The sequence below is a fragment of the Ursus arctos genome, unplaced genomic scaffold (genome assembly GCF_023065955.2).
Source record: "Ursus arctos isolate Adak ecotype North America unplaced genomic scaffold, UrsArc2.0 scaffold_9, whole genome shotgun sequence".
In the NCBI taxonomy this organism is placed as follows: Eukaryota; Metazoa; Chordata; class Mammalia; order Carnivora; family Ursidae; genus Ursus; species Ursus arctos.
Genome location: NW_026623111.1, coordinates 50,404,873 through 50,419,455, shown reverse-complemented (window position 1 = coordinate 50,419,455; position 14,583 = coordinate 50,404,873). Strand labels below are relative to the sequence as shown.

The following is a 14,583-nucleotide window of genomic DNA, read 5'->3' as shown; positions in this document are numbered from 1 at the left end:
CCTGCTTGTGTTCCCTCTCTCGCTGGCTGTCTCTGTCAAATAAATAAATAAAATCTAAAAAAAAAAAAAAAAAGACAAGCTCAGATGGGTAATGTTCCAAATTCCATGTAGAAGGAGTTTGATGGGTTCCACTTGGTTTCATCGTCCATCACTTTTGCAAATATCTCTAGCTGGGTTGAGGGCATAGGATAAAATCGTGCAGTATAAATGCTGCTGTGGTTGTTGATGACTCTCTGCTATAAGGAGAGTAGCTTAAAAAGTATCTGGGCTCCATCTTAATTAGTGTCTCTTAGGAATTCTTATGAGGAAGGATTTTCCTCAATATAAAGTTGTGTTTTCATAGAAAAGATAGTTTAGTTGTAAAAATAATCACTAATGTGAAATATTTTATTTTAAAAATTTACAGTGAAATTATTTCAGTACATAATGTCTATCATGTCTGTAAAGCCTGATTTCTACAATACATATGAATTTTACCCAGCATTCAATAATTTTATTGGTCTATTTGCTTTATTTAAATTCTATTTGATATTTAATTGGTCTGTTTGATTTATTTAAAATTTTAGTGTTACTTGTCCCACTATTCTTATATTCTGGGCTTCATTTTAGTTACTGATTCCTTAGCTTTTGGTTCTCAACATTCTTTATATTTCAATTTTTAATTGAACTATAGTTGACACATAGTATTAGATTAGTTTCATATGTACAGCGTAATGATTCAACAATTAAATACATTTTGAAATGTTCACCACAATAAGTGTATTACAGTATTACTGACTGTATTCTCTATGCATCATTCTTTTCTGTAACAAATATCTCTGTAGCTTCCATGCTACTTTGGCTGCATATTTCTGTCTGCATCTAGTTATTATGAGTAGGCATAAAACTAATAGCATCCTATTAGCTCATTGTTTCCTTAGAGCCCAAGAAAATCACCCTTGTGATTGCTGACCTGGTTCTGAAAGTCCCTGTGCTGCATCTAAAGCCAAGTCTCTTGCTTATGAGCAAGTTGCAGATACAAAAATATAAAAACAGAAGAGGAAGCCAATATTTACTATCGATTAATATTGTTTCTTTATGTGGGATTTCTTACATGATTTTAACACTTCCAAAATGTTATTATGATTATATAGTGCCATAGGTTATGGATCTGAACTTATTCAGAGAATACATTCCAATTCAGCTTTATTTCTTAATATTTGATCTGGAACACAGATAATGGAAATAGTGTTCCTCTGCTTCATTACTGTCTAACTTAATCCCTCATTTATTCCACTCTACATTATATACATCAGAACAGGATAGATGCCAAGGCTGTTGGAGAAGTTTCATTTTAAACAGAGGTTTGCATATTTGGGCATGCCTGGACTTTTAGTAGATTATAACATGCAAACGTGTTAGCATCCAATGAATCACAAACTCTGCTGAGATTACAGATTATTCAAATAATACAAGATTACTCAGTTTGTGTCACAAATCCTTCTAGTCTGCACAATTAAAAGCATAATGATAAGTATAATCCTGAGAGATGAAGTCATTCCATTAAGCAAGATTTGCTGGTTTACTGTTTGCTTTATTTTGATGCCAGATTGAGTAATGAGATTTTTGAAGGTAATTAATAGCAATGATGTGCATTTGGTATTTATATCATCTTATAATTTTGGAATTCTTTTATATTCTTAAAATATACAGACTGAGGTTGTTATGATAGAAAATAGCATATATAATATCAGTGCTAATATCAGGAAAATTTTAATGTGGTTCCAAAAAGTATTAGTATGTCATTAATCTAGAAGGTGAGAGACAGCTATCATGTCATCAGATACCGATAGTTCTTTCTACCTAGCCAGTCATCAGTGGTTTTCATGGTAGCATTATTCATTAGTGTATTCAAGTTCATTCCTGACAGCTCCATATCTACTGTGTTGTTCTTTGAAAGTAGAAAGGAGTATGAAGATACAGTATCATATACTCAATCAGTAATATATTGAATTGAATATTTTATGTACTCTACATTCTCAGATGAAAATTTTAAGACAAGTTGTGAAAAATAATGAATGAACCATAGGATTTTATAGTTGGGGTTCTTTGTAGTATTACATAGTATGGTCAGATTTCCAATACACTTTAAAGAGTGTTCTTTAAAAATGATTTCATATTGCCTGAAACTGTGAAAACCACCGCCACAAGAACAGTGGCAAGAACAATACAACCAACAATAGTGATAACAATTTGTGAGTTGTTCCAAACCTTAATTATCTCAGTTTACTCATGTATTAAAAAATGATTGTTGGTAATTTTTAAGATTCTTTTAACACCCACATTTTATGCTCTTATGGTTCTGACTTTGATTTGAAATCTGACAGAATAAGTGATAACAATGTGTACAAAGATATTAGCACTAAGAATTAGTTCAAAGTTGGAATTTGTGTAAATCTAATGAAGAAATCAATTCTATGGTTCTAGGTGGGGTGGTCATGTCTGAGAACTGAGGTGTGAATTTGTTAAAGTTTGATAATTTAGGTATTGTTCTGTACTGAATGTTTGGGCCACCTCCCTCCCATTCATATGTTAAAATCTTAATGTGATGATATTAGGAGGTGATGCATTCAGGAGGTAATTAGGTCCAGGGAGTGGAGCACTCAGGATGGAAATAGTGCCCTTATGAGACGAAGCAGGAGAAAGAAGTTTGTCTCTCTGTTTCTCTATCCTCTTCTCTCTGCTATATGAGAATATAGCAGAAAGTTGTCCATCTGTAAGCCAGAAGCAGGCTTTCCCCAGGCACTAGATCTGCTGCGGCCTTGATCTTGGACTTCTCAGCCTCTAGAACTGTGAGAAATAAATATTTGTTGTTGAAGCCACCTGTTCTATAATATTTGTTATAGAACCTAAACTAAGACGTGCCCATTTCTATTTTTCTAAAGGAGTAATAAGTTATAATATGGTCAGACCCAGAAAAAGCAATGAGAATCATTGGAGATAGAGCTCTCCCTCTCTCTTTCTCTCTCACTGTTTCTCTTTCTCTTTTTTGGTCAAACTATACATTCCATAAAGTGAATATGTATTTATTAAACAAGATAGACTTTAGGCAAATAAATTAAGGAGGGCTAAAACTCCTGAACTGATGACCAGTATTTCTCAAAGTGATATTTTACTAAAGATTGAAACAGGAAATGAATGTGTTAAGCCAAAGGAGTTCTATACTCAAGTAAATTTGGGAAATATTAAATTAAATGGAATTAAACAGTTTTCTCCACCTGCAGCATTATCCTAAGCCTTTAACATATTAATGGCTATGCAGGTTGTCCCACATTTGATCAGGAAACATTTTACCCACTCTACTCAGGAACATCTTAGTGAAGAACTTTCAGTGGAACCCTGAAATGTTTAGGAAACATTTTATTCAAATAAACAACGTCTTCTTTTAAATCTGAATGCAACGATACAGAGAAATAGGAGTAAAGGAATATGCTTTTCTCCTTTATCATAATGGCATTTGGAACAGTGCCTACGAACCACTTTCCTACACATACCTGGAAATTTTGTTTAAGGTACCATAATAACAACTAGCTAGTCTGCCACTGAAAATTACAGCCTACACACAGCTGGATGGGCCACATTAGGCTTATTCTACATTCATATTAAAAAAACTCAGTGAGCTCGACATGCAAGCTACTGTTGGAGATTTCAGATCTACTTTTTCCAAGGGTCAATGAAAGAAATTCCCATTTCATTTACGTAAATGAGAAACTAAATAATTTATTTAGCTCATGCTTTAATTAAATATCTATATAATCTCATCTATTGCTCCTTGGTAGGACAGAGAAAGAAACTGCAAAATCCCACAGAAAGTTCTATTGACTTCATGTCTTGTGAAATAGTGTATCTTATCTAAATCTGCATCACACACGAACAGTGGATTTTCTAAATGAAACTTTGATTTGAAATTACGTGATCTTGCATATAACCTTGAAATTATGCCCTTGGACTTAATTTCTTGATGTAGTTGTGAGTTTATATATTCATTGATTTGTCCAACATATATTTATCCAACAAATCTTTTGATGTTGTAGAATTATACTAGGCATTCAGGATACAGAGATGCAACAGGCATTGACTTTAAAAAAAAAAAAATGTTAGGACTGAAGATTACTTCATTGTACAATTGAATACATAAAACAATTCAAGTCTTGTAAAGGAATTTAACATGAAATTGGAAACTCTAAAAGCAGATAAATATTTAAATATTCTATCAAAATAATTAAGTGAATAATAGTGATATTTTCTATGGACTTTGGAAAACATAAGGAGTAATTCTTATATTTAATGATATGTTAGACCTCTACCACAGTATTTATCATACCTCAGAAGTTCAAAAGTATTTTTTGTTATTGCAGTAAATCGATGTTTTATTTCTCCACTGCCAGGGACAAATTTAAATATCAAGCCATGTTTTACATAATGCCTCTTTTCAAAATACAAAATTGTTACTGAAAGTATAACTTAGCTGAATGTGATATTCAGTTAACATTTATTGAAGCACATTCTTTAAATAAAGATTAAAATAACTGCTAACAGACCCACATACTGGGATCCAGATGTTGGCTGTGTCAGTTGGTGATTCCAAAATCATTTTACTTATTTTTAACTGTAAATAGAGTCATTTATTATATTGTGGACAATTTCTTATCGTGTAGCTACAACCACAGCGACAAAGAGATTTTTAAATTTAGCTCATTTTTTTTTGCAGTGGCCTCCTTTTGTGAATTAGGTCAAGTAGGTCAATTGCTAAATCTTTCTAGAGATGAGAATATTGACTTACCTCATAGGAGAACTGGGAGAGAAATATTAAGCACTGTTTAAGTGCTTGATATCTTAATATTTCTGAATGTCATAGCTGGCATCATTTGATGACTAGAGAACATAACAACTTACTTTATTGTATACTGTATGACAGCATCTGTGCATGAAATGAGGTGCGTGTATAACATGAAAATCATTCATAGATGTGTGTTATCTATATCGTCATGTAAAAAGACAATCATTTTATATATTTTATATAATAAATTGGCACTTTTAGAAAAAAATAAATAGATTCATGAGACACAATACTCTTCACGTGCATGGATTTCTCTTCTATTATCTCAGGCTATTGCTACATTTAGTGGATTTTTCCCCTACAACATACTCTGTGTACTTCTTTTACATTCTATAAGTTATGTAGGAGAGCACGTAGAATCAAGCTTACTTAGTTCCATCATAAGGGAAAACCTTGCTTCTTTAGTTATCTAAATCCATCATAAGGGAAAACCTTGTTTCTTTAGTTATCTAAATCTTATCTTAAATCTTAAATACCACTAGTGCTGTAGTAATCAGAACACTCATGTACATTAAACATTGAAATCTGAGGGGGTCATTTTATCTACGCCAATTACTATTTTTAAGTAATAGTTGTTTTTATTTAAAAAAATTAAAAGATTTTATTCATTTATTTGAGAGAGAGCGAGAGAGCGAGCGAGCGTGCATAAGAGCTGGGGCAAAAGGCAGAGGGAGAGAGAGAAGCAGACTCCCTGCTGAGCAGGGATGCCCACGTGGGGCTCCACCCCAGGACACCTAGATCATGACCTGAGCGGGAGGCAGACACTTAACTGGCTGAGCCACCCAGGCGCCCCAATAACAGTTGTTTTTAAATGACCATTTTGTCTATTGAATTTGTTAAGTTCCTTTAAGGATGAAATTATTTTCAATAATTTGTGGCCTTAAAGACATCCTCCTTTGAATTTATTAAAATATGAAGAGAAAGATAACAATGGGAGTTTATTCTGTTACAATTTTAAAAAGAGGTGCAGTTCTTAATAGCAGTAAAATGAACATTCTTGTCCCATCTCTAGTCAGCAAGCGGCACATCCATTGATGTGTGACAACCACACTCCACAGTAAATTTGTAAATCACTAATATGAAAAGCATTAAATACTGACAAGTAAACTTAAAAGCATTCAAGTTTGGGTTTTGAAATGTCACCAAGATTGTCTTTGTATTTAAACTAATTCAACAAAATTTTTATTATGTAATTATTTTATCTCCTATTTAACTTTTCCTGAAGCATAATCATTCTTTCCACTTTACTCTTACCTGTATTATCATAAATTTCCCCAGGTTTTTCAGCTGAATTCTGTTTTCTTAGTTTCTGATCAGTATTATAATTGGTAATAGTGAAATGTGAGGTTAAAGCATGGATTTTACCTTAATTTTTTGTCCATTCTTTTATTACTGATGGATTAGCATTGTCTGAAGTTTTACATAGAATTTAGTATTTTTGTCAAATAAAACCTTAAGTTTTCATTATTAATTATAATACTTGCCATACTGCTATCAAAGGACATGTTGCTAAAGCACCTTGCTCATTTATTTCTAAGAATAAAATACTATATCACATCTTTAATGTAATTTCATTAGGAATTTTTGTTATATTTGTCTATGATACTCAGTAATAGATAGGACGTATTACCATTATGTGATAAGGACGAAATAGTGCTATTCAGATAGTCATTATGGAGCTACTTCCTCCAAAGTTTTTATGCCTCAGTCTCCATGGAGTGGCTGTTTTGAATACACCTAGAATTCCAAAATCCTGGAGCCTCCTGCTTCATACAGTCATCTTGGAGAGCTATAACAGAGACTTAATATCTCCTTTCTAACACTTATCAGAAACCCAATATTATATGACATGATATCTTACTATTATATATCTCCTATGAGAGTGTCTTAGATATAAATATAATGTAAAAGACATGTAGTTGTCTTTCTTGTTCACTGTTGTGTCTCCAGAGCATAGTATATGATCAGTATAACTGTTGAATGAATGAACAACTAAATGAATGTGTGGCTGAAAGGGGAATTTTTCCTCATTTTCAGAAATATGGATTCATATTCTTGGGATTATTGTAAAAGAGCTATGAGTACTAGGCATGCTTAGTTATAACTTTAAATGTGCTTCTTGTAGAAATGATATCATATAATTAATTATATATTGCATAGGTTAATAGCCTTATGTGAAACTTATGACCTAGGAACACAGCTTCTTTTAAGAAAAGTGTTTTATTGTAGGGATATTATTTCTAAGATTCAGGTAGGTTAGTTACAAATAATTTGGGAGTGCTACCTTTTCAAAAGTTAAACTACCTGAAGTCATGTTGTCCAAATCAGTTGATAATAAATAGTTATATAAAAAATATATACCCTTAAAATTAAGTGTTAATACAATATTTGACAGTACCTAGCCTTGCTGAATTTCTAACAGGACACAGCAACCACTCTTCTCTTATTAATAATTGAAGCTATATAGACGTGAAGTTCAAATACTGTGCACAGTTTTCTTCAAAAGCCAGACCAAGTTCATTCTGGGAGGCATCATTCATTTCTTCTTTTTCATAGACAAAACCCAACAAGTATCTCCAAGAATTGCAATTATGCTGTTCACCAACCAGTGATTTAAAAAAATTAAACTCAAAGCACTCTCTAAATAAAAACTCATTATCACTATTATGACCACCTTCTATTATCATTATTGTTTCATTAAAAAAGAGAGTTCTTGGGACACTTGGGTGACTTAATAAGTTAGGGGTCCGACTCAGTTTCGATTCAGGTCATGATCTCAAGGTTGTGAGATCGAGCTCTGGTCAGTGAGGAGTGTGTTTGAGGTTCTCTCTCTCCCTCTCCCTCTGCTCCTCCCCTCCATTCACTCTCTCTATGTCTTTCTCTCTAAAATAAATAAGTAAATCTTTAAAAAAAATTAAAAATAAAAATTCAAAAATAATGAGAAGCATATAATCCCAAAAGAAAGAATATTTCATTAAATTGAAGAAATTTGGTTTTATAGAAATACTTAGTACATTTTTCTCATTTCTTTAAGAATTAGTAAAGACTTTATCATGTTCCATTGGCTAACATTTGGGAGTGAGGTGAAATTTGTGTCTTCATTTACAGACTGGAACATTTGACTTCTGTCTAGAATTGTTCCAAATTGACCATGTTCCCTCTGCCTTGAACACTTTTTGGTAAATTTGCCCAGGTCCGTATGTGAACAAATAAACTAAATTAAAGCATAAGTGTTTTTTTTTTTTTTTAAAAAACCTTTACACTGCTATGATATTTACTATTATTTCTAATTCACTAGGAATCTACTTGGTAGATTTAATCAAAACTGTAATAAGTTTACAGTTCATCTTTGAGGAGTATACCAAATGAAATACTATTTAGAGGTGATTCTAAATGTAAAAAGTTACTTTTTGGTAGAATAAGGCAATCTGAATAGAATACAATTATACAAGACTAATATAAGGATGCCTACAGCATGTTAGGCCTGACTAAATAATTTTAACCTTAAGACTCTTATCTAAGGTTTAATCATACTCTGTAGGCTTCAGCCAAATAGAAGCTAAGTGAAACTTTAATCTAAGGACTTAATGGACTGCAGCCTCTCCTTTGAAGCCAGAGTACTGATGGTAATGTTCGTTGCCCAGTGCACCTACCCTATGTTTTCCCAAATTTCTAACATGTTCAGAAACATATCCACATACAGATACATACAACCTAGTGCTGGATAGAGTAACACCCAGAAGATTATTCCAGGATTAAATATGCCAACACAGTAGAAATCCTAATAAAAACATTATATACTAGAACCTTGTGGAAGAGTTTTCTGGGAATACCTCAATATTTGAACTCACATTCTTGTCCCTGGACACATGATTTTACTTCTAGTTCTGGGTCTTAATTTTTCTCGTGGATTATGATTTATGTACCTTTTTCCCTTTGTTTTTGGTGCCTCCATTCATTTGTTCAATGAAATAACACTTATTATAAATCTTTTTCTGTACCAGTACTGTGTACATTGTAAATGAAGAAATGAAAGACAAATTTCATGGTGCTCACAGTCTAATGGAGGAAATAAGTTGTATATATTAATTCATAAACATAATCACCCACTTATTATGTTCCTGTGACTGAATTTGGCAGTAGAAATCAAATATGGATGTCTTATCTCCACTGTCATAAAGTTTAAACTCTAGAGTCATTATACCAATACATTTGTTAACTCCCCCAACTTCTGGCCACAGTAGAATTTACCACTTCCTGGTGTAGGTGTCTTCCAGGTTGGTGCATATTATTAGAACTAGCATATGTAAAGAAGGAAGCAATTTGTGAAAACAAGTGATATTCTCCAATGTTTTATTTCATTTTTTGTTCTTTAACCTCATTAAACATGACTGCAGTGTTCATTATTCAAACTAGGCTCTATGCTGATTAAGGTGAGAATTGTTTTTCTGAGACCAATGTCTAAGGTTAGCAATTACTTCATTGCCTAATGAGTTTCAATATATCATGCAAAAATGGTGACTTCATGGGGCGCCTGGGTGGCACAGCGGTTAAGCGTCTGCCTTCAGCTCAGGGCGTGATCCTGGCGTTATGGGATCGAGCCCCACATCAGGCTCTTCCTCTATGAGCCTGCTTCTTCCTCTCCCACTCCCCCTGCTTGTGTTCCCTCTCTCACTGGCTGTCTCTCTCTGTCGAATAAATAAATTAAAAAATCTTAAAAAAAAATGGTGACTTCATTTGTAGAGATATGTACAAATGTTTGACACACATGTAAGTATTGAAACATGCTACTCCCTGAATATTCATTTCTCACTTCCTGCTCTTCCTTGTGCCTATTTGTAAGAAAGAAAGAGCATGTCACCTTGTGTTTTCCCACTTCTTTCCCGTGTATGAGGAAGGCATTGAGGCCTTTATGTTTATGAAAATCCATTATCTGATCTTCAAGTTACCTGGATTATTTTCCAAGTACATTTATTTCCCTTTTTTCTCAGAAAATCTGAGTTTCTATTCTGTTTAGCAAACCTTTAGCCAAACAAAATTTCATGGGCTGCTTTCATTTCACAGCAATATATGTAACCCCATTCAAGAACTGAAATATTTTGACTTTGATTCTTAGAGAAGGAGATATTATATCAACCTACAGATAGGAGATTTTGAATGATTATCCATCTGTGTAGCTATCATGAACACAATATAAAGAAAGTAGATAAAAAAACTAAAAAAAAATTAAAATGTAACATATCTCTGTAAGCAAGCTAGTGAATGGCAGTCACTTGGTCACAGGAAAACAAAACAAAACACTGAATGAGGTTCCAGTATAATGAAGGAACATCATGTTAATTTTTAATCTATTTAAAAGAACAGTGTGCATAGAGATTATAACTTGAGGGAAAGGGCATAAATTATTTTTAATCCAACTCAGTTTATTTGTCTGTGTTTCCAGATCTGAAACCTGGACTTTAAATGGGCCACATAGTAAGACGAGGTATAGTTTTGGGCATTTCATTTAGCTTTCTAGAATGTTAGCTACAGACAATCTCAAATAGTAAATTTAGGAACATAAATATGTTCAAAATCCTAAAAAAATGTATCATAGCTAATGGTGACAAGAATTATTTCTCATAAAAAATGAGTTTTAAGACTCTTAAGAAATGGGCTTGGAATTAGGTCAGATGATAGAATAGGCTGTGTCGTGAAAGGAAGGTTTGCTATATAATGTTTCCTTAGTGCATATGATTTTGGTGATTTCTACTTGGAGGATTTGAAAAGAAGAATCAGTTCAACAAATATGTACCAAGAACTCAAGTTTTTCTGAAGGATCCAAAATATGAATATGTAGTGTTCCTTCTTATGGGATTTTTTCTTTAGTTTGAGAGTAGGCACAGAGTGGCTACCTGTGATTCAGTGTAGTTTGGCTTATCCACATTTATTGGACATTTTATAGAAATCTGTTAAATGTTAGGCTTACCCAAAAGAGGTTGTGTAAGTGACAAGAGACGAAGAGCCAGGACAATGAAGTGATACTACCAGAACCATAGCGCCACAATTCATTAACTTTACTAATTTTCCCATCTAAATAATAATAAATAATAATAGCTTACTCATTGGATCATGATGAAGATGACCTGTGTTAAAATACGTAGAATATTTAAGAAAGTCCCAGTCCCAGGCACATTTTAAGTTGTCAATACATTTTAAACAATTATTAATTATCATATATTATTAAAATACATATTCCTGGGTCCCAGGATTCTTTAGGTCATGTGCCATACACTAAAATCTTCATTTTAATAACCACTACAAGTACTTAATGATTAACAGTTAAACCAAGGGGTTTTTTTTGTTTTTCTTTTGAGAGAGAAGAAGAGTGAGAATCTAAGTAGATTCCATGCCCAGTGCAGAGCTCCACAAGGGTCTCATTTTCACGACCCTGAGATCGTGACCTGAATCAAAATCAAGAGTTGGACACTTAAGCAGCTGAGCCACCCAAGTGCCCCTAAACCAGTGTTTAGAAACCTCGGTTGTAGGTCATCTAAATTGAGGCAAGGAATAAAAAAAAGTAGAACTCTACAATAGCATTATTAATTAAAAAAAAAAGGAGAGAGAGAAGAGATGCTGGTATGAGTAAATATTTTAGAAGGAAATAAAAAGAAAAAAGAGATTGAGTAGGATTTACATATATAAATAATAAGCTAAGGTTTTCATATATATATATGTATGTAAGCATGACCCCTTTAAATTGAATGGAAATTCTGTGCACATAGGTATTACCTAGGAAAACCTTGCCTAAATATATATTAATGAAGCTCACTTGGTACATCTCTTGCTGAGTGTTTAATACTGTCACCTTTGCAGTATTTTAGTTGAATAAAAAAATGAGTTAAGGTGGTTTAAATAGAAAAAAATTACCTCAGTCATTATTCATCTTCCATTTAGAGGTGCATTTTCAAAACCAGGCTGCATAAATCAAATTCAGTTATTTAATATCAATATATAGTTTTTGTAGTTATATATTATTTATGGTTGGTGATTCTAACTTGGATAACATTTTATATTCATTATTAAATACCAAAGCTCCTCTTTTAATAGATTTCTTCTAACAAAGATAGTCCAGATTTTTTAAATGCTTAAAATAATGTATATTTGTACACTTATCTAATATTGGTTTATGAAACTCTGAAGAATATTAACCTCTCATAATTTGTTAAAGACATCATTTTTTGGTTATGTAAAAAACATTGAATTGTTTATAATAGATTAGTGTAAATGCCTCTGAAGTAAAGTGTTATCAACAAATGTACATATGCAAGCAGCTGGCAAAAGTTGTCAATGAGATCAGTTTATTTTTTCATGGGCTGCTTTGTGGCAAATTTCTGTGATGAGGACAAGTATGTATTTTACTCATTTATTAGCTCTACTTAGTTATGAATGGAATGTTAAAATATGGCAACTTATCAGAATTATAAATGCAATCATCTCATAAATTAAGTGTATACTTTGTCATAGAATGTGAGTAAAACATTAAACTAGCACATTTGGGGCATATTAGTTATTCTGTAAAAATCATTGGAGGAATGAACAGTGTCAGTAGTAAAGTTGTATGAAACTATAAAGTGACTACTTAGAGAAAGATAATTAAGAAAGTATTTCTGCCTTGATGCTATAAGGTGGTTAGCTCTAAAAGATGGCTCTAAATTCTTGTGAGAAGTACACCGAGACCTTCTATTAAAGCAAGAAAAAAAAAAGTTGCACATATTGAGATCTATAAAACTTTTTTTTTGCTTTTTAAAAATTTCCAATAAGTCTTTACTTTGTTATATTTTGGAATAATTACTTTTAGCATTTTCTTTTGATATGATGTACTTTCTGAAAGGGTTGTAATTAAATATGATCGAAGAATTATTGAGACTGTATCTTGCTTATCAGATATATATCAAAGAAACTTCTCTTTTTAGTCTTACAGCTTACCTTCATTTGGGTCAAGTGAACTGGAGTGTATGAATTGGAATCATTAGGCCTTAGTGATTATATATACACATATATGAGCCCTAATAACATATATATCTATATCTATAAAATAAGTGATTATAAATATGTAAGTAAATTTATATAATAAGTGAATATGTATATATATATTTGGGGGGGAGGATTGGGGTGAGTGAAAGAGAATCTATGTTTCAGCATTCAAACTTTACATTTCATTTAGCCCAACTAATTAGATCTTGTCACAATAGAAATTTCAGATACCATCATATAACTTTAAATCTTATTTTATGTGAAAAGAAGCTGGTTAGAGCAAGCCTCAACATCACATGAAATACAGTGTGCTTTTCTTTGCATGAATCACTGAAGTTTTTAAATGTTATGTTTTGACCATTTAATAAAATTTATAATCTTCTGAGACCTCCATGGGCTTGCCAACTGTCACTTACCAGTGATAATTAGGAACAGAGATACACAGATAAATGAAATTCACAGTGATACAGGTAGCCTCTTTTTCCACTAGATTTAATTCTCTTTGGTATAAAACCTTTCCTGGAGCTGCCAACTCTTAACAACATTTGACAGAATTCAGTCTAACCTTCTCTTTCTTTCCTTGCCATTCTTCTGGTGGGAGTTATTATTGAGAGGAATAAAATAGTGGCCAGAGCAAAAGGCTGGCAACATTTCAGGGTTGACATGCCAAGTGTTCTCTGACTAAATTGCTTCTAGAAAAAGGAGAGAGAAATAACTCACTCGAACGTTCTTTCTGTTCCCTTGCTGTAGATCCCAGCACATCACTGAGTAAAGCAGTAAAAGTAAATCAAATGGCTGTTTTTATTTTCATTCATTTATTCTTTTATTCAGTTATTCATTCTTTCATTCTTATGTACATACACTCAATAAATATGTATTGAGTTTGTACAACTCTCCTGGCATAATTCTAAACATTGGGGATACACAAACAATTGACAACAGGTTTCTTTGTCTTTGAGTGAGTGAATCTGGTGGAGGATACAGACATGTAAACTGACAATAGAATATAAATTAGATACTATGGAAATGTATCACAGGGGAGCAGCCAGAATTTAAGACATTATTATATGGCATTCAAGTAAGTAGCTACAACAAAGCAATTATCAGTCAACACCACAACTAGAATTTTCCAAAATATGTGCTGTGGTGTATTCAGCACAATGGTCATATGTGTTATGAATAAATGAGTTCTCTGGCAACGCAAGTGTGGAAAATAGTAAATATATAAAACTTAGTGGGATACCTTACTGCATGGCTTTACTATACAGATGTGTATCTTGTGAGATTACTTTATACATGTGCATAGAGTTCTCAAAGCTTTTGATTTTAATATCTTGAAAAGGAATACACTAAGAAGAGCTCCGTAGCTGTCTTGTTAAAAACATTTGTTTTCACTTATTCTAAAAGATGTATGCACCCCTATGTTTACAGCAGCATTATTTATAATATCCAAGATATGGAAGCAGCCCAAGTGTCCATCAATAGATGAATGGCTAAAGAAGAGATGGTTTATATGTATACAATGGAATATTAATCAGCCATAGAAAAGAATGAAATCTTGCCATTTGCAGCAACATGGATGGATTCAGGGGGTATAATGTTAAATGAAGTAAGTCAGTCAGAGAAAGACATACCATATGATTTCACTCATATGTGGAATTTAAGAAACAAAACGAATGAACAAAGGA

At 32.7% G+C, this 14,583-nt stretch overlaps 1 protein-coding gene across 6 annotated transcripts in view; it reads left to right on the top strand.

Annotated features, from left to right (window-relative positions):
- Positions 1-14,583, top strand: part of EPHA5 (EPH receptor A5) — a 336,182-nt gene that overhangs the window by 46,965 nt on the left and 274,634 nt on the right. The gene's annotated exons all lie outside the window — the stretch shown is intronic.